At 51.4% G+C, this 24,084-nt stretch overlaps 4 non-coding genes across 4 annotated transcripts; 1 reads left to right on the forward strand and 3 right to left on the reverse strand.

Moving 5' to 3' along the window:
- Nucleotides 1-4,151: 4,151 nt before the first annotated feature.
- On the reverse strand, nt 4,152-4,224 carry TRNAR-CCU. The gene has a single exon. It is a non-coding gene; the product is annotated as a tRNA-Arg (tRNA).
- Nucleotides 4,225-6,349: 2,125 nt separating this feature from the next.
- On the reverse strand, nt 6,350-6,431 carry TRNAS-CGA. Its single transcript has one exon. It is a non-coding gene; the product is annotated as a tRNA-Ser (tRNA).
- Nucleotides 6,432-10,893: 4,462 nt separating this feature from the next.
- On the forward strand, nt 10,894-11,033 carry LOC120375939. The gene has a single exon (XR_005586873.1). It is a non-coding gene; the product is annotated as a U4 spliceosomal RNA (small nuclear RNA).
- Nucleotides 11,034-21,010: 9,977 nt separating this feature from the next.
- Nucleotides 21,011-21,084, reverse strand: TRNAN-GUU. Its single transcript has one exon. It is a non-coding gene; the product is annotated as a tRNA-Asn (tRNA).
- Nucleotides 21,085-24,084: the final 3,000 nt, after the last annotated feature.

Here is a 24,084-nt window from a genome sequence, read left to right on the forward strand (position 1 = left end):
AACCCGGGGTGGTGGGGGGAGACTCAGGGCAGTTGCATAGTCAACCTGTTGAACTCCTTGCCAGAGGATGTTGTGAAGGCCAAGACTATAACAGGGTTCAAAAAAGAACTAGATAAATTAACAGAGGACAGGCCCATCAGTGGCTATTAGCCAGGGTGGGCAGGGATGGTGCCTGTAGCCTCTGTTTGCCAGAAGCTGGGAATGGGCGGCAGGGGGTGGATCACTGGATGATTCCCTGCTCTGTTCATTCCCTCTGGGGCCCCTGGCAGAAGACAGGAGGATACTGGGCTAGATGGACTTTGCGTCTGACCCAGTCTGGCTGCTCTTATGTCTCCCTTGGCGCAGCAGTGACACCCAGTGGCCAATCAGGGTAATGCACAGAAGGTGTCTCCGTTGGTGCAGCAGTGACACCTCGTGGTCATTGAGGGTAATGCACAGAATGTGTTTCCCTTGATATAGCAGTGACACACAGTGGCCAGGTGGCGTAATGCACAGCGTGTGTCTGCCTTCTAGGAGCAGTGACACCCAGGGACCAGTCAAGGTAAGGCACAGAGTGTGTTTCCCATCAATCTGAGTAATTCACAGAGCATGCTTCCCATGGAGCAGCAGTGACACCCAGTGACCAGCAGGGGTGGCATCAGACTCTTCTCGTTTGCTGGGGGACTGAGATGGGCTAGACAAAAAAAATTGGGGGGCAGGCTCCATCCTTTATGGAAGCAATACAACCTTTATTAAAATAAAATAGTAAACGGTTTACTTTAATAATCTAATTCTGTCCAAATTTTAATACTATGAGCTCAGATCAAGTGTGAGTAGTCTCTTGGTCTATCCAAGGATATGATCAAGTGTCTTGATGTTTTTGGTCTTTTGGCCTCGAGATGAAAACCTTGTCTGAGTCTTTGGAACCTTGAGATAAAAATATTATTTAAATCCAAAGTTCTTAAAGATCCCATCAACAACAAAAACCTAAATGAAAAATTGAAAAAAAAAAAACAATGCTTAATTTAAAACCCAAACATTAAGAAAAACGTTGTTTTTAAAAATAAAAACTAACAAATGCCATAAATTAATAATTTCAACATTTTATCAAAAAGGTGTGCTACAGCAGGATGAGAAAATAACATAAAATAAATAAGCCTGACCACTAAAACCTCCCATAAAGGAATCACATCCTTGAATACTGGCCAAATCTGTATAAAATATGCAGAACTATAACTCCAACGCCTTTTTAATTTGTATTCATCCGGCAGCAGTCCGGGTATTCGGTGGCAGTTCAGTGGCGGGTCCTTCAGTGCTGCCGAAGACGCGGAGCGAGTGAAGGACCCGCTGCCACTGAAGACTTGGATGCCGCCCAGTGAGTACAAGTGCCGCAGCGAGTGGCGCCTTTTTTATGTCCGCTCCCCCGCTTTGCCCCAGGCCCCCGAATCCTCTGGGTGGCCCTGCTTTTAGGGAGCCTGTTCTGCTCCTGGTGGGACCACAAGACGTCCCAGAGCAGAGAGGGTGGCCAGCAGAGCGGTGACAGGGGGGAACGGCAAGTGGCCGGCAATGTGGCCAGACAGCGAAGGGAGAAAGGGGCTTTCCCCCCGGGAGGTGAGAGGTGAATTCTGGGTTTTCACTGACCCAGGCCAGCAGCTGTGGGTGAGGTGCAGTGAAGGGAGGGGCACATCCACAGAGCTTCTGGTGTCTGGATTTAGGAGCCCGAGGCAAAAGGCCACTGCCCAGCGCACTGTGGGGTGGGTGTTTTGCTCATAGTGTTGTGTTATGAATCCTGATTGTGGTGTTTTCCCAAGTTAATACAAGGTGATTTTCCTCCTTTTTCTTAAAGTTTCTTTTCTACACTCAGTGGTTGTGAGTGGGGAAAGTATCGCCTCTTAGAGGCACCCAGTGGCCAGGGTTAGTTTCCCCAGGTTATTGGGTGGGGGCTTAAGCAGACTGTGTGTTGTGTTGTTGAAGAGGAGCCCCAAGCACCCAAACAGGGAATTGTAACTTCAACCTTCAGAGTAAGAGCCAGAGGTGCTGCCAGCTGACCTAGCCAGGCCGCCTAAACGTATTAACCCCTTTCACCGCAAGAGCAAACACACCGGGTACTTCTGTGCTTCTCAGCAGCTGGGAAAAAGCCTCTTGGGGGAAATATCTCCTGCCCCACCGCCAAAAGGAGCCCCTTGAGTGGGAACGGTCAGAGGGCTGGCCCTGCTTTCCTACCGCCTTGTGATGCTGGCCGCAGAACGAATGCTGGTCTGTGAGTGGCCTTCAGCGGGGGTTTGGCATGCCAGGGAGCCATATCTGCCTTCTCTCAATGGGTCAATTGTACAGCTGATGTTCCTTAATGACCCATCAAACAGGCTAGACAGAACTGACACCAACTTGTCTGGGGTGTTCCCCGGAAGCAGAGCACAAGTTTGAAATACGAGCAGCATACAGCCAATATTCATAAAGTCAGCTACAAAAATGATACACGTCTAGAGATAGCATCATTAGAATCAGCCAATCAGAACCTCGCCGTAGACCCCTTACACAACAACCTTTCTACAATATTGGCTGCAAATATAGAACAGTGGTCGCAACAGTGATCTGTACAGTTACAGATTATGTCAATAACGTCACAGGAGGTGACACGGCATCAGTGAGACTGATACTGGAATACTGCCTCCAGTTTTGGTGTCCTCATTTGAAAAAGATGTTGTGAAATTGGAGCTGGGGCAGCAAAGAGCCACCAAATGTTCTGAGGGCTGGAGAAATGCCTTCTAGTGAGCTATTGAATGAGCTCAACCTGTTTAGCTTATCAAAAGAAGATTGGCAGGTGACATCAATGAAGTGTTGAAGTGCCTTAATGGAGAGAAAATATTGGGTATTAAAGGGCTCTTTAATCCAGCAGAGAAAGGCATAACAAGAGCAAATGGCTGGAAGGTGAAAAGAGACAAATTCATATTACATCTAAGGCACAAATATTCAACAGCGAGCATGATTCACCACAGGAACAAGCTACCAAGGAAAGTGGTGGATTTGCCATCTCCTGATGTCATTTAATGAAGGCTAGATGCCTTTCTGGAAGCCGGCTTGTGTCATACAGGAGGCCGGTGATATGCAGGGGGTCAGATTAGATGTTCTAATCGTCTCTTCTGGCCATAAAGTCGACTAATTTCTGAATAACTGAGTGTAGCATTGGGAGCAGCGTCTGATGTTTTCCTGTCTAGCCGGCTTGCTTCCTAGAACGAACGCTCCTTGAGTGGGGTGATCCACAGGGAGTAGCTCAAACCTCCAAAGTGCCTGGCCAGGGCAGGACATTAGCACAGCAAGGGAGGGTGTGGCAGTGACATCACAAAGGCCTTTTGCAGGACCTCAGACTATTGGTCAACGGTGGTGGGGAGGTGGTGACCTCACAGAGAGATGCTGACATCAGCCAGGCAGGACAGCCCTCCACCACCATGTGCAGTGAGTAGGGACACAGTGAAGCACATGCCGCACTTGCTGGCTCAGCCTTGTGCATGGTGGGGTGGCCACCTCCCTGTTGATGAGACCTGGTCCCACCGTCTCCATGGAGCTCCAGGCTGCCCTGCTGCCATCCCTGTCTGTGTTGCCTTCTCTAGCAGTTGACTGGAAGGTGAGCATTGGCTGCATGCCATGTAGCCATGTTGTCTCCAAGGGCGAAAGCAGGAGGAATGGTACCTTCATAGCCCACCCAATATTCCATATCATAGTTAAGGAAAATATTTCTCAATGACCTCTCAGTAAAAGATCAGAAGCAGCCAGTGTCCGCATCAGTCTACGAGCATTGGTATTTTCTTGAAATTTGTCAGACCAACCTAACTAACACCTAACACACATTTGAAGTTCTTCTTTTCACACTGTTGCTCATTCTCAGGTTTTGCTTTGTCTCCAGACAGATCCATTCTCTTTCAGGACAGCCTTGCTCTTTCTGTCTGTTTCACTCGCTGAGGTGTCGGAGTAAACACTCCTTCCTTCTATTCTCAGACAAACACTAGTATTAACTGTTTGCTACTGATGGGTCTAGACAGCATTTGTCAAGTGGAAGATACCGTTTCTGGGGGATTGCTCCCAAGATCCAGTACTTTGGGTTCAAACGTCTCCCAGCTTCCTTGGTGAAAATAGCACCAAGGCTTCTTTGCAATGTACAAGAAGAAAGGAGTTTTCACCCCAGATGGGACTTGAACCCACAATCTCTGGCTTAGGAAGCCAACGCCTTATCCATTAGGCCACTGGGGCCCTGAAAACCAGTGGAAAGAGGGATGGAAATTCCCTCTCAGGATTGCACATTCCTCACATTCAATCAGAAGTCAAATACACCAATTAATCGCCTTACAGAAACGTCTGCATTCCCTGGCAGCGAGGCAACTGGGCAGGTCGCTGACAGAGCTGAGCACCACCTTTCTGCCAGCCATCTTTAGAGAAGAACCCCACCGTAGAGTCACCCCTCCCTCCTTCAGCACCTCCACGTCTGTGGCTCTGAGCGGCAGTAGGATGATTAGCGGGTGAATCCGGGGCTGGAAGGGGGGTAAGGTCGGCCTGTAAGAAGTAACCAGATGGGGCAGACCCAGGGGGAGGCTGTGGGCTGCTGGTTGGTTGTTGGGATCCGAGCTCTAGATCAAAGCTGCACAGCGACCTGACACCCAGGGTTATAAGGCCGAAATAGTGACCCCCTTACTGGCCTTGGTGACCCCCAAACCCTTGTTACTAAGGGCATTGAGGAGTCTCTGTCCCTTAATAACTTCTGGGAGCTCCCAGCAGGCTGTGGGCATCAGCCGCCTCCTGCCTCACAGGTTAGACTCTTGGTGCTGTGCCAGCCGCCCCCTCGCTTGCAGGCCCAGTGTAAGAAGAAGGAGGCCTGGTGCTGGCAGAAGAGGGTTTTGATTGATCGATCTCTGTGTTATGGGCCCAGGAGGCTTCCACTCAGTAGCATTGGTGGGGGGGAGCAGTGGGAGCAGCTATGGGCGTAGGGTTCCTCCGGTGGGGGTGTGGAGCAGCCGTTCGTTTTCCTGTTCGCACTCCTCTGCGGTGTGAAAATCGGGGCGGGGAGGCAGAAGCCCCACTTCCCTCCCGAAATGACGCCCAGTGGGGGAAGCCAGGACAACAGAGTGGGGCGGCAGGTGGTGGCTAGACTCTCACCGCCAGGGTCTAGTCTAGCTCAGGGTCCAGCTCAACTTCCTCCCCGCGCCACTGGCCCCCAGTCCCCTTCCACCACCAGGTCAACCCGGGCACTAGGGCAGGAACAGGGTGAGGCAGCAAGTCAAGCTGAGCAAGGCAGGCAAAAGCGAGTCTTGTCTTCATGGGCCACTCACAATGACGTCCTTTTTGTGTGCAACTGCTGCAAAAACATCCCGAACAGAGAAGCAACAGGCCAAAACACTGCCACACAGCTGCCAATGTAGCTCAGTTGGGAGAGCGTTAGACTGAAGATCCAAAGGCCCCTGTTTCAATCCCAGGCTTTGGCAGGCCCTTTCATCCCTCTTTGTGCAGGGGGGGCTTGTTTTCTGGGAGGGCAGCAGCACCTTTATCTGGGGCAGGTACCTGATTTTGAGCTCCCCAGCAGGACAACAGAGAGCATGGGCTTCTCCCCCTAGTTGGCCCACCTGACCTATAAGGATGGGAGATGGGAGCTGTCTTTCCCACATGACTTATTTGTCCACCCAAAATGGCAGGACGGCCCTCGGAGATGGTGCCAGAGGGGGCAGGGACTTGGGAGGAAAGCTCCTCTGCAAAGCTGAGTGACGACAGTGCTGGGGAAGGGGCATCTGGCACCTGGAATATGGCAGGGATTCAGAGGCCCAAGAGGAGGCACTTGATGTTAAGGTGTGAAAGGAAAGATCCATGGTAGGAACTGGCTCCCTTCCTCTGGACCACACAGTGTTTGGTGTTGGGGCGGATTTTAATTGTCTCAGCCGTCCCGTTTTCTCAACTGTGAGAGGAAACGTTTTTACAATGAGCACTACCTGGTGCAGGTCTGTAGCGAGGTTGGCTTAGAGGACTTGTTTCTCCATAGCAGAACCAGTGGAGGGTGGGCGGTAGCCTCCTAGTCCTCTGACCCAAGCTCACAGCAGCTGCAGAGGGGATACACCTTTCTGCAGGGACAGACCAGGAGTCGCACTGACCGGATTTACGTGAAGGAGAGCACGTCAACATGGCTAATCTATGGGGCACCAGGTGAGTGGCAGAGGTTTCAGGTACTGAGAGTTTGCCTGACCCCTCAGGGACACAGTGTGAGGGGGTGTCCCAGGGATCTCTGTGAAAGGAGCAGAACAGGATTTACTTGGGGTGGGAAGAGAATTGAGAGTGTCTCAGGGGGTTGTACAGAGGTATTGCCCGGGTGAGAGACTGGCTAAAACACAGGCCTCGCTGTGAGCAGGATTTGAACCTGAGCAGGGGAACCCTATTGGATTTCGACTCCAACACCTTAACCACTTGGCCATCACAGCTGTGAGGACAAAATTGCCCCAATGCCAGAGAAACTGGTAAAGAATCACAATGCCCAGGTGTGAAGTCATCTGAACTACAGAATTCCCACCACAAACCTGGCCCCCAAAGCACAGGGGGGATTGGGGGTTTGTTCTCTTTGCTTAGCCATGTGCAGTCGCACAGAGAGCGGGTTTAAAAGTCTCCCCTCCCACAGAGCGGGAAGGGGAAATGATTCTCAACTTGAAGCCTGAGGTGAATGAGGATGTCTGGACCAAGGGGCCAGGGACTGGCCTTTGCTAGAGAAACCACTGTCAAGTTTTAGCCAATTAGGACAAGTCAGCAAATAAGAACAACCTCAGGTCTCAGTAGCTGCTGCAGGTAGCAAAGTCCTACAGGGAGCAGTTTCTGGCACTACACCTGCGCAGCTCTGCTTCCTGGCTCTTCTTGGGCTCCTGCTCTCTCCTTAGCTCTGCCCCACTCTGGCCCAGGCAGCTCCAGCTCCCACGGAGGATGGGACCCCCTGGCCTGGTGACTCCCCCATTACACTGCCTGGCCTGTCAGTGCAGCTAACTTGGAGCTTTGGTCTCTCCCCATTGCCCAGGGGACTGTCAGTCTCAGGGTCCTGATTCCCCATTGGCCCTTCCCCCGGGACTGGGAACTAGCCAACCAAACCCCGCCCCCCCCACGCTAAGTTTTAGTAATGGGCCAAGAGCCCCCTTACACAAGCCAGCCCCGTGAGGGTCACCGATGTGCAGAGAGGGCAGCATGAGCTGGTCCCATGGTGTAATGGGCAGCCCTCACGACTCTGAATCCTACAATCTGAGTTCAAATCTCAGTGGGACCTTGTGGTAAAGCCCTGGAGCTCCCAGTGTTCAACTTCCCTGTCTCCAGTTGTGCAAGAGCCAGTCTTTCCCCTCCTGCTGGGTGACTCACATCTCCTAGAGCCAGGTCTCTGGCTGGGGTGGCCACAGTGGGTTGGGGCTCTAGAACTTGTTACCCTGACAGTTGGGATCCTTGCTGCTTCACCTGATGCCCACAAGTTTGGCCCTGGTGCTTCCTGCCACACTTTTCCTGGGGCCCACATGGTGCTTGAAGAAAGGAGGGTCAGGGCTTGGCAGGAGGGAAGAAGATTCCCAGGCTGGAGCCCCACACACCTTCCCTCCTCCTCTGGGCACCTAGAGCAGAGGCGGCCCAGCTCTGTCTGCTGGATACCTGGGCAGAGTAGGTGAGTTCATGTAAATACAGTCTGGTCCCAAAGCCTCCCCCAACCCTGGCTCGTCACTAGCTGTCAGGGCAGAGCTCATCCACACCTTGCTTCCAAATCATCATTTGAAATTCTGAGGTTGGCCAACATTGCCGAAGCCAATGCACCGACATTGTCAGCAAACACAACAGCTGGGTGAGGAAACCCGGCTTTGTCCAGACTTTTCAAACCTATTTTACTTTCTCAGGTACAAGTATTTGTCATACGTTGGAGCTGCTTTTAAAGTGTTTGTTAACGTTGCAATTTCCATTTAGATTTGCAACCAATGACAACATTGGCAGCGCTGCATGTAACTACCTGACCACTGGGGGGGGGGGGGTGTTGGGGAAATTCGGGGAAGGGGGTGCACAGCCCCCTGGCTGGGGGGCGTATAGGGAATGCCCAGTTTCACTGAATTGAGTCTCCTACTGCAGCACCTCAGTAGGTCACATCAGAGAGGAGCTGCAGTGTCTAGGCAGTGGGATGCCTGTGCCTTTAAGAGCCCAGCCCTGGGAAGCCCATGCTGAGAGGTGCTGCCTGTGGGAGGGGAAATAGAACAGCCCTCTGCTCCCCCCACCCTGTTTTTGCAAACACTGGAGTCTCAGCCCCCGGGTAACTGTTACCCCTCTGCTCCTGCCTGTGCCGGGGTTTAACCCTCTGGCAGCGCCTCCCCCTGGGCTTAACTCCGGCTCCTTCCCCCCTCCCTGACTTTGCCCTTCTGCCCCTCTCCTAACTCTGCCTCCAGCTGCTTGACCCCCCCGACCAGTCAATTTTCACCCCCTGCTCAGACCCTGGCCACCCCCCTCCTCTGATTTGCCCCCCTTTGCTCCTCTTTAATCCCTGTAAAAAGTAGGGTGGGTGCTGGGTCCCATTCTCTGGTCGGGGGAGAGGGACTGGGCTCCTGGCCCCTGCCTGCCCAATGCTCAAAGCGCCCCACGATCTTGCGGATGTTTGCTGAGTGCTGCAGGGTCACCTGCAGGGCAAGAGAGACGCGGTTAGGAGGTGATGCAGCCAAAGATGCCTCACCCAACACTGAGATGCAGCCACCTCTGGGGTGGGTTGCACAAGTCAGCAAATGAATTTGGAACAGGAAACACACTGAAAGGACCAAGGCAGATGCAGGAGGTGGAGAAAAAGCAGGAGCCCTGGATCCCAGCCCTGCCCCTCCTCCACTCTACCCCCTAACCTCCGCTCTACTCCCAGAGTTGGGGGGAGAACCCAGGAGTCCTGGTCCCCAGCCTTGCCCACCCCCATATTTTGATATGGCTCCATCCAACAGCTGCCCCCCCCAATTGCAGGGCAGTGCCATGGGGCACACCGGGGCCTGCCTGTTTGCACAGGACGGGTGACACCAGTGCCCCAGGGTGGGGAGAGATGATGCTAAGGGAGAAGCAGGCAGCAGACACCCCCACAACAGAGAAAGACGTGCTAGAGGGCGCCGTGCTGCAAGGAGTGAGGGGGGTTGGCAGGGAATGGGAGGATCTCCCCTCACAGCGGGTGTATCTGTCTCCCCCGCAATTCCTCCCCAGCCCTATCCTGGCCCAGGCTAATCCCGGCCCAGCTACCAGGGTTACATTTGGCCTGGATTCCCCAGCTGCTGGGGGAGGGGCGTGGGGCTGGGGACCATGAGCCTCTACTCCCCCTTCCCCCGACACAGCTGCATGGGAACCAACCAAAGGAGCCTGCAGCACTGCTGCCTAGAGGAAACTGATGCACCAGCCAGTGACAAACACATCATGGCTCTCCTCAGCCTCATCCTCTTTTCCAGATACAACCCGGGGTGGTGGGGGGAGACTCAGGGCAGTTGCATAGTCAACCTGTTGAACTCCTTGCCAGAGGATGTTGTGAAGGCCAAGACTATAACAGGGTTCAAAAAAGAACTAGATAAATTAACAGAGGACAGGCCCATCAGTGGCTATTAGCCAGGGTGGGCAGGGATGGTGCCTGTAGCCTCTGTTTGCCAGAAGCTGGGAATGGGCGGCAGGGGGTGGATCACTGGATGATTCCCTGCTCTGTTCATTCCCTCTGGGGCCCCTGGCAGAAGACAGGAGGATACTGGGCTAGATGGACTTTGCGTCTGACCCAGTCTGGCTGCTCTTATGTCTCCTTGGCGCAGCAGTGACACCCAGTGGCCAATCAGGGTAATGCACAGAAGGTGTCTCCGTTGGTGCAGCAGTGACACCTCGTGGTCATTGAGGGTAATGCACAGAATGTGTTTCCCTTGATATAGCAGTGACACACAGTGGCCAGGTGGCGTAATGCACAGCGTGTGTCTGCCTTCTAGGAGCAGTGACACCCAGGGACCAGTCAAGGTAAGGCACAGAGTGTGTTTCCCATCAATCTGAGTAATTCACAGAGCATGCTTCCCATGGAGCAGCAGTGACACCCAGTGACCAGCAGGGGTGGCATCAGACTCTTCTCGTTTGCTGGGGGACTGAGATGGGCTAGACAAAAAAAATTGGGGGGCAGGCTCCATCCTTTATGGAAGCAATACAACCTTTATTAAAATAAAATAGTAAACGGTTTACTTTAATAATCTAATTCTGTCCAAATTTTAATACTATGAGCTCAGATCAAGTGTGAGTAGTCTCTTGGTCTATCCAAGGATATGATCAAGTGTCTTGATGTTTTTGGTCTTTTGGCCTCGAGATGAAAACCTTGTCTGAGTCTTTGGAACCTTGAGATAAAAATATTATTTAAATCCAAAGTTCTTAAAGATCCCATCAACAACAAAAACCTAAATGAAAAATTGAAACAAAAAACAATGCTTAATTTAAAACCCAAACATTAAGAAAAACGTTGTTTTTAAAAATAAAAACTAACAAATGCCATAAATTAATAATTTCAACATTTTATCAAAAAGGTGTGCTACAGCAGGATGAGAAAATAACATAAAATAAATAAGCCTGACCACTAAAACCTCCCATAAAGGAATCACATCCTTGAATACTGGCCAAATCTGTATAAAATATGCAGAACTATGTCAAAACTGGTGTTGCAGGTCAGCGATTCGAATCCAGCAAATGTCAATTAAAAGCTCCATTCCAATTAAAAAAAAACAAAACAACCCAATAAACCAAAACAGTCACAGCCTGAAACAAACCTACACAGAAGCAAAATTAAACCTGTGCCAACACTGGAACAAACTATGTAAATTTCTAATTCTAACTTCTTGTTTCTCCCAGGAGGAAAGTGTTTTGCATCTCAGTAACCAGGCTGTCACTGCAGCTTTCCTTTCACTAAATAAGAAGTGGCAGTATCATAGCCAATGAGGTTAATCCGAGGCGTGATTATTGCTAGTTGAAAACTTTTCCCAATGCCCTCAGTTTTCTCTATGAGAAATTGAAATTGTATCTTTGCACTAATATCCCAAATGTGCAAGTCCATCCCCTCAGAGCAGCCCCACACCCTGAGCCCAGGGGAGAATCTCAACTGGTTTGTGCATTTGTAACCCTGGGGCCTGAAGATGATGAGAGAAAGGGAAGTGAGCCATCTTGGAGGTTTCCGATACCACCTGCCGGGAGCAGAGGGAATTGACTGAGCAACGTCCTGGCTAATTTTCACCTTGTTCTCTGCCAGCAGGCTCCACTGGAGAGCTCGGGAGTGACTTGACAATGGCAGCACCCTATGTACATTTTGGAGCCATTGGGGTGAAATGTGAGTACTTTTGGGGTTGGGACCCACATGAGAATGGATGTGCACAAACTGGAGAGAGTCCAGCAGAGGGCAATAAAAATGATTAGGGGGCTCGGGCACATGACTTAAGAGAACCTACAGGCCATATCCTGTATGTTAAGCTAAGGCAAAGTTAGCATCTCTATAGTGTGACCTTTTACACTATAGAGATGCTATAGAGAAAGGAAAATTGACCTTTATCTTGTTAAATAAAGAGAGAAGTACCCACGCTTGTCTAAGACCTTTACCTAGACCAATCGACAATGGAGAATGGCATAAGGTGTTTTTCAGTGTTGTACCCACAGAATTAACACGTACACCACAAGGGAACTTATGTGCATATGTACATGTCATCAACACGCACAAACATACTAGCCTATGAAGTAAGCGTACCCTAACGTTTTGTGGGTAAGGAATGAAATTTGGGCATAGGAGGAAGGATTTCAGGCGCTTGTGCCCTATAAAAGAGGTAACCCACCTCGCTAGAGCACGTTGCTCTATCATTCTTCTATCATACTTCCTCCACTCTCTCTCTATCTACTATCAGTAGGCCGTTCTTGTTCTTAAACTTTAAGTTTCAAAGTAACTCGGCTAAGCTTGGTTTCCCTACGTTTTTATTCTTTGTTTATTAGGATTTGATTTTAAGTTTAACTTATTCAAGTAAACCCAAAGTAACATTAGCTTTTTCGAAGCACTGCATCTTTCACTCAAGAATTGAGAAACCTGAACTGCAAGGCTGGTCCTGTGTCTCTTACCACCAGGTTATCAAGGAAGGGTGTGAGTATATTAACCAAAACTTTGTTGCATATAATGCCATATGTAAGTTTTGAATAGCAGTAATGCAACTGTAACTTTATAACTCAATTAAATTAAATTAAATGTAAGCTAATAAATTAAATTTTCATCATATTTTCCAAATTAATATTATTAGTATACCCTAAATCAGGCTACAGGGGACAGAGAGTTGGAGTGCAGGGGGATGAGAGCACTGGCTAGGGGGTGCAGGCTTTGGGGTGGGGTTGGAATGAGAGGTTCAGGGTGCAGTAGAGGGCTCAATGTTAGGGCAGAGAATTGGGCTGTGAGGGCTCTGGAACAAGGCCAGGAAAAAGAGAATTGAGGCATGCAGGGCCGTCCTTAGGATTTATGGTGCCCTAGGTGAGATTATGAAACTGGTGCCCCTGTGCCTGATCTGCTCTTAGCAACACAAATATAAGCATACAGTACTGGAAAACTTGCCACATTCACCTTATTAAAACCAGTTTAACTTAATGAAGCACACTGTAATGCTGATGCACTGGCACTAAAGAAGTAGCACTATAGAAAAAATTCTGATTTGACAGAATGATGCAAATAATATAATTTTTTTAATTTGTCTAATTTTTATTGGAAATTTATATGAAGAGGTATTGAAACAAAAATTTGTTTTTAATTAAAAGCAATCTTTCTGGCTTTTTTGGCTGCAAAATCAGTTTAATAAGCTGGGTTTCCAAACAGTGGGAAAATATAACCCTAGTTTTACTGCTAGGTAAAGCACAAAGTGACCAAAATGAAGTCAGCACAGCATCATCTCCTCTAGATTAAGGTAGCACAGAAATGTTACAGAAGTCCTATTGTGCCTTATTTTGTTTGGAAAGACATTAGCAATAGCAGCACATTCGCATGATAAAATAAATGATAAATCACTGCCTCTAAAGTTCCATCAAAAACTGACATTTTCACAGCTCTAGCATGATCTGCTGTACAGATTCTTCACAAGGAAGTGTCCGTGGCCTTTTTAACTCATATTAACTATGAATTTACTTTATGAAAGTTGGAGAAAACATTGTGAAAACGTAAAACATTGGCTGCCCAACTTCTGGGCTGGCAAAAGCTATACTGACTCACAGGAAAAAAAAAAGCAGGAGAATCTTAGTACAACATATGGTCAGTCTATACCAGGGGTTGGCAACCTTTCAGAAGTGGTGTGCCAAGTTCACTGTAACTTAAGGTTTCTCGTGCCAGTAATACATTTTAACGTTTGTAGAAGGTCTCTCTCTCTATGTGTATATTATATAAATAAACTATTGTTATTATCTGAGGTCCTACTCAGGCCACTGCCAGCTGAGTAAATGAAACCCCAGACCGGGTGCGGGCTGAGCGGGGCTGGTGGCTGGAACCCTAGACAAGGATCCCAGGCCCTGCTCAGCCCGCTGCTGGTCTGGGGTTCTGACCACCAACTCCTGCCAGCCAGGATCCCGGCCGCCAACCCCCCTCAGCCCGCTACCAGCCTGGGATTCTGCTCACCCAGGCTGGCAGGAGGCAGAGTGGGGCCGGCGGCTGGGCTCCTGACTGGCAAGGGGCCGGCAGCCGGAACCCCGGAGTAGCAGTAGGCTGAGTGCTGCTGGCACCCCAGACTGGCAGCAGACTGAGCCACTCAACCCTCCACCGGCCCTGCTCAGCCCGCCACCAGCCCACTCAGCCCGCTGCCGGCTGAGTGAATGGAACCCCAGGCTGACAGCAGGTTGAGTGGTTCAGCCGGCCTGCTCAGCCCGCTGCCAGCCTGGGGTTCCCTGGGTGGCCCCAGGCCAGCAGCAGGTGCTGAGAGGGGCCAACGACCGGTATCCCAGCTGGCAATAGGGCAGCAGCCGGAACCCCAGAGCAGTGATGGGCTGAGCCACTCAGCCTGCCGCTGCGTACCATCAAAAATCAGCTCACCTTCCACCTTTGGCGTGTGTGCCGTAGGTTGCCGACCCCTGCTCTATACACCAGTAAGAAGATGAGCATAATACAGTTGTTGGAGGGCTCTTATCCGGAGTAACAGGCTATAGGAAAGTCAGTCGACATTTTTTGTTTCTCTGATGAAAACTGGCCCACTCCCTGCTTCAAACCAAACCTGTCACTAATAATTGTCAACAACTTAATTTTCTGTTTTTGGCTAAGATATTGATTTTTTTAAAAAAAAAAATATTGAAATTGGATTCAGGATTGTTAGCAAGAATTTTTGGCAAACAAAGTTGTTAAATGACAATCTAAATGGCAACACTGTACTGCTTTCATGCTTGGCTCACCCCCAGCCTGCTGGTCCAACAGCTGCAGTAGTAGACCCCAAAATCCACCTCTTGGGGTGCAGAATAGCAACAGCAGCAGCAAACCCTCAGGTCCAATCACACGCCAATGGGCACCACCACCAGCCTTACGGACCATGGTGAAGTTAGCCCAGCATCTGATCTCAGGGACAGGTCACCCATGGAGCCACAGCAGCTCATCCTGCCCTGTGCAGCTCCCCCCCGGATGAGATGGATCGGTGGCAGCTGCCAGCCCGGGGGGAGGCGCTCCCCAGCTAGGGTGACCAGATCCAGATGTCCTGATTTTATAGGGCCAGTCCCGATATTTGGGGCTTTGTCTTATATAGGCACCAATTACCCCCACCTAGAGTGACCAGACAGCAAGTGTGAAAAATCAGGACAGGGGGTGGGGGTGGGGGTAAAAGGAGCCTATATAAGAAAAAGACCCCAAAATTGGGACTGGCCCTATAAAATAGGGATATCTGCTCACCCTACCCCAACCCCCTGTCCTGATTTTTCACACATCTGGCTAACCCCATCCCAGCCCCCTGTGACATTCCAATCCTGGCTCACTGCTGAGGAAGTGAGTTACTTTCACTGTCATTCCTCAGCAGGCAGCCAGCCAGCCTCCTCCCCCCCACCTACCCCCCAGCACCTCACCCAACCCAGCCCTGATGGAGGGGAGGGAGGAGAGAGAGAGGGATCCTCCTGAGGAGGAGGGAGAAAGGAGGGGGTGCTCCATGGGGCAGGGAGGGAGAAGAATGGATGTTATGGGGGACAACAAAGGACACTGGTTCCAGAGCTGCAGAGCCTGCCTCACCTCACCTCAGCCGGGGGGAAAGAGTCACACTCACAGGTGAGCTCCTTCCCCAACCCCAAACCCCTTCCCAGAGACCCCAGCAGCCAATCCCTCCCTCAGACTGTGCTGCATTCGGCTCTCTCTAGGACCCAGCAGCCCTGCTCTTACATGCTCCACTGCTTCCCGTCTGTCCAGACTCCCAGCAGAGCAGTGCCCCCAGACCTAGTGGTGCCCTAGGCAGCTGCCTATGGCTAATGACGGCCCTGGAGACATGAGAGAGAGAGATCAGGCTAGAGCAGAAAATGGTTAGGGGTGGGGGTGGAGAATTTGAAATGTAAGGAGAAGAAAAATCTTTCTCCTGCTCCCTCTCATCAGAGCATCTAAAAACCAGATGAGAGATACCTCTCCCCCACTGCAACATCAACTCTGGTGGGCTCGGGCTGAGGAAGGAACTTCTCTCCCCAGCAGCTCCAGCACGCAGTATACAGTATTGGAAAACTTGCCACATTCACCTTATTAAAACCAGGTGACCATTATGGACACCTCCCCGCACAGATCTGGTGTGCCTGGCCTGGGACAGGGGAGGGGCTCATCTCCTCTCCATTGGGGACATGGCGGGATGAGAGATGTGACAGGGCTTTACGGGAAATCATTATTTGCCTGATTCATGTGCCAGTCCTAGTCCTTGCTGACCCAAACGAACGGTTTATCATGCATGCTGATGCCAGTTTGGAGGGTCTGGGAGCACTCGCCTACCAGGAAGTGGAAGGTAAATGTAAATCTGTGGCCTTTGCCAGCTGAGGACTGTCTGATAGCGAAACTCACTATCCCATCCACCAGCTGCAGTTCTTGGCCTTGAAATGGGCCATCACTGAGAAATTTCCAGACTACTTGTCCGGTGCTCAGTTTCAGCTATGGACAGAGAACAATCCACTGACTTCTGTGTTAACAAGGGCTAAGCTGGATGCTACAGGGCAGAGATGGGTGGCTACTTTTGCTAGCCATAACTTCAGCATTCAATACCAATGAGTTGGTATAACAGGGAGTGTGATGTATCAGGATCACCAATTCTTGGCTGGGGGGGAGGGTGTAAGCAGGGTCAGAATGAACTCTACCCTGCCATCTGTTGGTGATGTGATGCAAAGGCATTTAGTTGCTGATGTGCATGGTCACACCCACCCCGCATTGCATGATGGGGGTGCTTGTCCAAATGGTGATTTTGGCTGCTGTGGGATCTCCAAACTCTTTCTTATTAGGGCAAGAGTAATTAAGTGTAGTAATCCTGGTGACATGAATCAAGAACAGTAGAACGGTACTTAGCAGTTCTTGATTTCAGAACTCACCCAAACCAAAATAAAAATCTTTAGACAAGACACATGGGTTCCAAACAATAGCAAGTTAAAAGAGATTGAAAATCAATATTTGTGTTTTGTACTATAGGGTTCTTTAGCAATCTCTAAACACATATTTTATGGTTTTCTTCTCTTTAGTTTAAAAATAGAATTAATTATTATTCTTTTTTAAATCATGTGTTATAGCATACACTGAAAATCTTCAATGCAGAAGCAGGAATTTTAGTTATACGTAAACAGGTTGTCTTTGATGGTACTTAAAAGCTAAAGTTGGTAGAAATATACCGCTGCATAAGAACCTGGTAGAAAAGTTTTGCTGGAAGAGTTAGCAGAGCGAGATTGTTAGTCACAGGTCAGTGGGTGGGATTATGGAAATACTGGACTCTTGGACAGGAGCGGGGGTAGGGGGGGGGCACCCAACTTCTGTGGCACATGCACCACCTCTGCAACTAACGTTTGCCACCTCACTCCCTAACAACACACCTTATACCTCAGGACTAAAATACACCGTGAAAGAGATCTAACAGCATAAGCTTAGGGTGAGCAACTGCAACACTAACAACAATTTGAAGAGATTCAAAACCGCCTCTGCCTCTGTTTTTCCACACCAGGGACAGCAGAAAGGACATCAGCAGCACAGGCAAGACACCAACAAACATCCATTTCTACCTCCCTCCACGAGCGGCCGTTAGGAACCCATACCCCTAAATGGTGAGTACTTTTCAGGAGAGGGTGACGCTCTCAGGCCTCAAATGCCAGGAACAGCTACTCTGTCCTTGATCCAAAATCAACAGGAAAATACACTGGATTACTCCTGCCCCAATAACAAAGAGACTGGGGATATCGCAGCAGCTGAAATGACCATTTGGACAAGCACTCCCATCATGCAATCCGGGGTGGGTGTAACCATGCAAATGACATCAGCCCCAAAAGGCCTTGACAACACATCACCAACAGATAGCAGGGCAGACTTCATACTGTGGCAAAGATTCCAAAACACCGAACGTTAAAACTCACCAAACGCGGGTCAATCCATCCTCATCGTCATAACCGCTCGTTATATTCCACACCCGAACGTAGCCCTCATATGCTTGCGCATCTGCCTGCCAGCACGAGAGCGCGTAAGGCACTAATCCGGATAGTGGTGGCTAGGTGGCAGGGGGAGGGTGTGAAGAAACAGGAGAGTGGCGCAGCGGGAGCGTGCTGGGCCCATAACCCAGAGGTCAATGGATCGAAACCATCCTCTGCTACGCATGCGCTTGTTTCTTTTCCCTCTGGGCCTTCAAGCGAGCCGGTGACCAGCAGAGCACCAAGAGCCTAGGCCATGAGGCAAGAGGTGGCTGAAGCGAAGCGGCCTGCCAGGGAGCTCCCCAGCACCTCTGGCTGCCTGGGCTGAAGGCAAGAGGCAGGCGTAGGCGTGGTGAGGGCCTCCTGTCCTGGAATGAGGCTGCAGTGCTTCCTGGTCCCCTTTTCCCACCACCCCGGCAGGCGGCTGCTGCGGGAGAACACGAGGGAGGCTCGGGGGGCGCTAGGCAACGCTGTGTGTGTGGCTGTCAGGGGAAAGAGCCGAGGCTCCGGACTCGACCTGCCATTGACTCGCGTGGCTCTGCGCGGCCGTCAGCCGGGGCGGGCCAGGCTGCGGACGTGACTCAGGCTTGGGCCGCATGGCCGTGCTTTCCGGACGAGGCACGAGGCAGGCCAAGAGCTTTGCACAGCGTACAGGGAAGTGGGAGGGAGGCGTCTTTGAGCCGGCGTGTCTCCTCCGCTTCTCCCTTGCCGCTTGGGCGGAGGCGGGAAGGGAGCGAAATGTTCCCGGCTGAAAGTTTTTGTGCTCGGCCTTGAGGATTAAGCCTGAGCCTCCGGCACGGCTGCTGGCAGATGGGTTTCTGAATGGCATCCAGCCCGCTCTTTGGACCACCAGCTGAAAGCACTGAGGCCAAGAGGCAGCAAAATGGGACCTTTGAGGTTCCCCCACAGGCCTCGGGGAAGCAAGGAAGCAGCACAGGCTTAGCGTCGTCCCTGGGTGGGCTCGAACCACCATCCTTTCGGTTAACAGCTGAACGCACTGACCCATTGCGCCACGGCTGTATTGAGGACAAAAGCCGGGCATCAGCTCAGGGTACGGTATAGCACATGCATGCAGTAGATAGACAAGCAACAGCAAAGAACTGGACTGGTATGGAGCGAAAGTTCTGTGGGAAGGAACCGAAAGGAGCAACGGGGCTGTGGTACAGCGCTCGCATACACTTTCTTTGGCCTGTTTTGCTGGAAGAGTTAGCAGAGCGAGATTGTTAGTCACAGGTCAGTGGGTGGGTTTATGGAAATACTGGACTCTTGGACGGGAGCGGGGGCAGGGGGGAACACGACTTCTGTGGCACATGCACCACCTCTGCTAACATTTGCTACCTCACTCCCTAACAACACACCTTTTACCTCAGGACTAAAATACACCGTGAAAGAGATCTAATGGCATAAGCTTAGGATGAGCAACTGCAGCACTAACAACAATTTGAAGAGATTCAAAACCGCCTCTGCCTCTGTTTTTCCACACCAGAAAGGACATCAGCAGCACCTGCAAAACACCAACAAACATCCATTTCTACCTCTCTCCACGAGTAGACGTTAGGAACCCATACCCCCTAAATGGTGAGTACTTTTCAGGAGAGGGTGACGCTCTCAGGCCTCAAATGCCAGGTACAGTTACTCTGTCCTTGATCCAAAATCAACAGGAAAATACACTGGATTACTCCTGCCCCAATAACAAAGAGACTGGGGATATCGCAGCAGCTGAAATGACCGTTTGGACAAACACTCCCATCATGCAATCCGGGGTGGGTGTAACCATGCAAATGACATCAGCCCCAAAAGGCCTTGACAACACATCACCAACAGATGGCAGGGCAGATTTCATACTGACCCTGCTTCAACTAGATTGTGGCAAAGATTCCAAAACACCGAACGTTAAAACTCACCAAACGCGGGTCAATCCATCCTCATCGTCGTAAGCGCTCGTTATATTCCACACCCGAACGTAGCCCTCATATGGACAACATACCCTCCTAACTCAGTATCTGTACGTTAACCTTTTACCCCCCAGTCAGGGCTATTGTAGATTATGTATTCCTTATGCCACCCGATCTTAAACTGAATTTTGCATCCCTTGGGTAAGCTGTACGTTGTTCCCTGAGCACCAGAAACTTCTATGCCGAAACTCTGTACTGTACAATTTTTTTTCTTTGAACGTCATCTTAATAAAAAGTTGACTTTTGTTCGAGATCCCGGCTCCTGTTCCTTTGCAAGGCATGTGCGTTTGCTCCGGGTTTTAGTCTGCTAATACCGCGGGGCAATTGAGCCAGACGCGCTTGCCTGCTGCAGACACGGATCCAAGGCTGAACCTCGTCCCCCACAAGCTTGAAAGCTTAACTGAAAACTGTTTAAGAAGTGCTCCCATCTCCGGCACTCAGCTTCCCAGCTCCCAATGGGGTCCAAACCCCAAATAGATCCCTTTTACCCTGTAGAAGCTGTAAAATCCTGTGACCAGGGCAGCTGCCTAGCAGCTTGCGCATCTGCCTGCCAGCACGAGAGCGCGTAAGGCACTAATCTGGATAGTGGCGGCTAGGTGGCAGGGGGAGGGTGTGAAGAAGCAGCAGAGTGGCGCATCGGGAGCGTGCTGGGCCCATAACCCAGAGGTTGATGGATTGAAACCATCCTCTGCTACGCGTGCGCTTGTTTCTTTTCCCTCTGGGCCTTCAAGCGAGCCGGTGACCAGCAGAGCACCAAGAGCCTAGGCCATGAGGCAAGAGGTGGCTGAGGCGAAGCGGCCTGCCAGGTAGCTCCCCGGCACCTCTGGCTGCCTGGGCTGAAGGCAAGAGGCAGGCCTAGGCGTGGTGAGGGCCTCCTGTCCTGGAATGAGGCTGCAGTGCTTCCTGGTCCCCTTTTCCCACCACCCCGGCAGGCGGCTGCTGCGGGAGAACACGAGGGAGGCTCTGGGGGCACTAGGCAGCGCTGTGTGTGTGGCTGTCAGGGGAAAGAGCCGAGGCTCCGGACTCGACCTGCCATTGACTCGCGTGGCTCTGCGCGACCGTCAGCCGGGGCAGGGCGGGCCAGGCCGCGGACGTGACTCAGGCTTGGGCCGCATGGCCGTGCTTTCCTGACGAGGCATGAGGCAGGCCAAGAGCTTTGCACAGCGTACAGAGAAGTGGGAGGGAGGCGTCTTTGAGCCGGCGTGTCTCCTCCGCTTCTCCCTTGCCGCTTGGGCGGAGGCGGGAAGGGAGCGAAATGTTCCCGGCTGAAAGTTTTTGTGCTCGGCCTTGAGGATTAAGCCTGAGCCTCCGGCACGGCTGCTGGCAGATGGGTTTCTGAATGGCATCCAGCCCGCTCTTTGGACCACCAGCTGAAAGCACTGAGGCCAAGAGGCAGCAAAATGGGACCTTTGAGGTTCCCCCACTGGCCTCGGGGAAGCAAGGAAGCAGCACAGGCTTAGCGTCATCCCTGGGTGGGCTCGAACCACCATCCTTTCGGTTAACAGCCGAACGCGCTGACCCATTGCGCCACAGAGACATGGAGGGGCAAGGCTGTATTGAGCACAAAAGCCGGGCATCAGCTCAGGGTACGGTATAGCACATGCATGCAGTGGATAGACAAGCAACAGCAAGGAACTGGACTGGTATGGAGCGAAAGTTCTGTGGGAAGGAACCGAAAGGAGCAACGGGGCTGTGGTACAGCGCTCGCATACACTTTCTTTGGCCTGTTTTGCTGGAAGAGTTAGCAGAGCGAGATTGTTAGTCACAGGTCAGTGGGTGGGTTTATGGAAATACTGGACTCTTGGACGGGAGCGGGGGCAGGGGGGGCACACGACTTCTGTGACACATGCACCACCTCTGCAACTAATGTTTGCTACCTCTCTCCCTAACAACACACCTTTTACCTCAGGACTAAAATACACCGTGAAAGACATCTAATGGCATAAGCTTAGGGTGAGCAACTCCGGCAGGCGGAGGCGGGAAGGGAGCGAAACGTTCCCGGCTGAAAGTTTTTGTGCTCGGCCTTGAGGATTAAGCCTGAGCCTCCGGCACGGCTGCTGGCAGATGGGTTTCTGAATGGCATCCAGCCCGCTCTTTCGACCACCAGCTGAGGGGTTTTTGCCCCACTTCCCCCCCCCCCCGGGTGTCCCTGCCTAAAAGTGGCGGCCACCAGAGCCCAAGCAGTAGCCCCACCCCTTCCACTTGAGGCCACGCCCCTGCACCACCCCCTCCCCAAGGCCCCGCTCCTACACTGCCTCATACCCCAAGATCCTTCCTCCCGCTCACTGCGCTCCGTCCCCTCCCCGTCACTCACCATTACGGTCTTTACAAAGTGGCAAGGCTGAGCCCTCCCATTTTTAAAGTCCTGGGGTGTTGTTCCCCTGTTCCGGCACCCTGGGGCCCTGCACTTCACACAGCTCTCCTGATTTCAGCTGTTAGTGAGGAGCCTCACTGCTAGTGCAGACTGGGCAGTTCCTTGCATGAGAGACACTGTCCCAAAGCAGGACTAATGCTTAGAGCTGGTTCTCAGTGACTTCAGATCTGTTGGTCTGCAGCAAGACTCTCCATTGAGTCTTAATCAGCTCTGTTATTACACAGGGAAGAACAAAAGGGTCAATGGTGCCTGGAACCCTTAAGAAGAATCCACCCCACCGAGTACACTTGTCGCTACCTGCTCTCAGCCCCACTGAGAATGTTTTGAGGTCACCCCTCACGTGTATCAACCTAGTGGCGCAATTGTTTAGTGCACAGTATTTATAGGGCAGTGCTGAGAGGAGTTATGCTGAGGTTGTGAGTTCAAACCTTACCTGGAGCACTGGTTTTCATTAGCCAAGTGGCATCACCCCCTCATTTTCCCCTGCGTAATGTAGACTTCCAGCCCTGGGGACACTGAGGAGGGGAGGAGTCAAAAATGCCCTCTTCATTTATTACCTCCTCTCCAGAGCGCAGATGAGAATCTACCATCCTTTCTCCCCCACCAGCCCCTGTGCCAGGATCCCTCAAGCAGAGCCTGGAGTCCTGCCCATCCTTGACCCCTGAGCCTGGAGTGAGAGGAGCAAGGAGCCATTGTTACAGGGCTTTCCCTTCCCCCGCCCACTTCCCTGGCTCTTGTCACGCAGGCAGCAAGCAGCAAAAGACCAGAAGTCGGAAGCGCAGACAAAGGGATGTTTACAAGTTTCCAAGCAGGCAGATTCCGAAGCCCTTCACACCAGTCGGGCTTATCTCTATAGACCGACAGAGTCTGTTCCCCAGTGTCCCCTTTCCCAGCTCTGACACCACAGAGCGTTTACCCCACATCCCTACAGACAATTCTTTCCTGGGTGTCTGGCTGCTGAGTCCTGCCCACATGCTAAGGGTTTAGCTGATCGCCATATTTGGGGTCGGGAAGGAATTTTCCTCCAGGGCAGGTTGGCAGAGACCCTTGGGGGGGTTCACCTTCCTCTGCAGCATGGGGCATGGGTCACTTGCTGGAGGATTCTCTGACCTTGAAGTCTTTAAACAACGAGTTGAGGACTTCGCTAGCTCAGACATAGGCCAGGGCTTTGTTACAGGAGTGGGTGGGTGAGAGTCTGTGGCCTGCGTTGTGCAGGAGGTCGGACTAGACGATCACAATGGTCCCTTCTGACCTTAAAGTCGATGAGTCTATGAGCTCTGACACTGCAGAGTGTTTACCCCACATCCCCCTTCCCAGCTGTGACACTGCAAAGCCTTGTCTGTGTCCCTGTTCCCTATTCCCATCCCCCTGTTAGCATGATTCCAATTTCCTCTTCCACTTCCTGTCTGACCCCAGTTTATACAGTAATATTCTCAGCTAGACCTTAACCAGTCATTGTAACTAACCAATTCTAACCTATTGTAACAGAATTCTCTAACCAATTACATCCCACTCCCCTAATTAACTTACACCCAGCAAAATTAATTCTGCAGCAGACAGAAACAATTAGCGAACCAGACAGATTGACAATAGAAAAGTGGGGCCAGAAAGCTAAACCCTACAGAAATGAGGGTTTCACAACCACAACCATTGAGAAGGGATTTCTTGCCAGACCGGATGCTCCCTTAAGATCTGTTTCGTTATCTGGTGGTGATGGGCACTATCGGGACAGGATCGTCTTCCTAACAGCCCAACCCCACCTTAGTTCAGTGTGACGGGTTTGGGAGGTGAGGATGGGACCGTTCGCTTCCCAGCTTATGGCTGCCCCTGCTGCTTAGCCAAAGGCCTTCGCCTACAAACAAGGCTCAGACTCTCCGAGGGAGAGAAGGCCCAGACGCAGGCAGACTGGGATTTTGGGTCTTTCTTTTATAGCCCTGTCACTAGCTAAGAGATAAAAATACACCTGAGTTCTTAAAGTCTAGGCCTGTACAGGCAGCCTGAATATCTCTAGTCTAACAGCCATCGGTCCCTGTGGGAAAATGATCTATTCAGGGTTGTCCCTAGACATTTTGGTGCCCTACACGGCACCCCCGTCCCCCAGCCCGAGCTGGCAGAGCGGAGCAGGCTGGGGCCAGGTCACTCCACTTCCTGCTGCCCGGTAAT

This window comes from Mauremys reevesii, linkage group 12 (genome assembly GCF_016161935.1).
Source record: "Mauremys reevesii isolate NIE-2019 linkage group 12, ASM1616193v1, whole genome shotgun sequence".
Lineage (NCBI taxonomy): Eukaryota > Metazoa > Chordata > Testudines > Geoemydidae > Mauremys > Mauremys reevesii.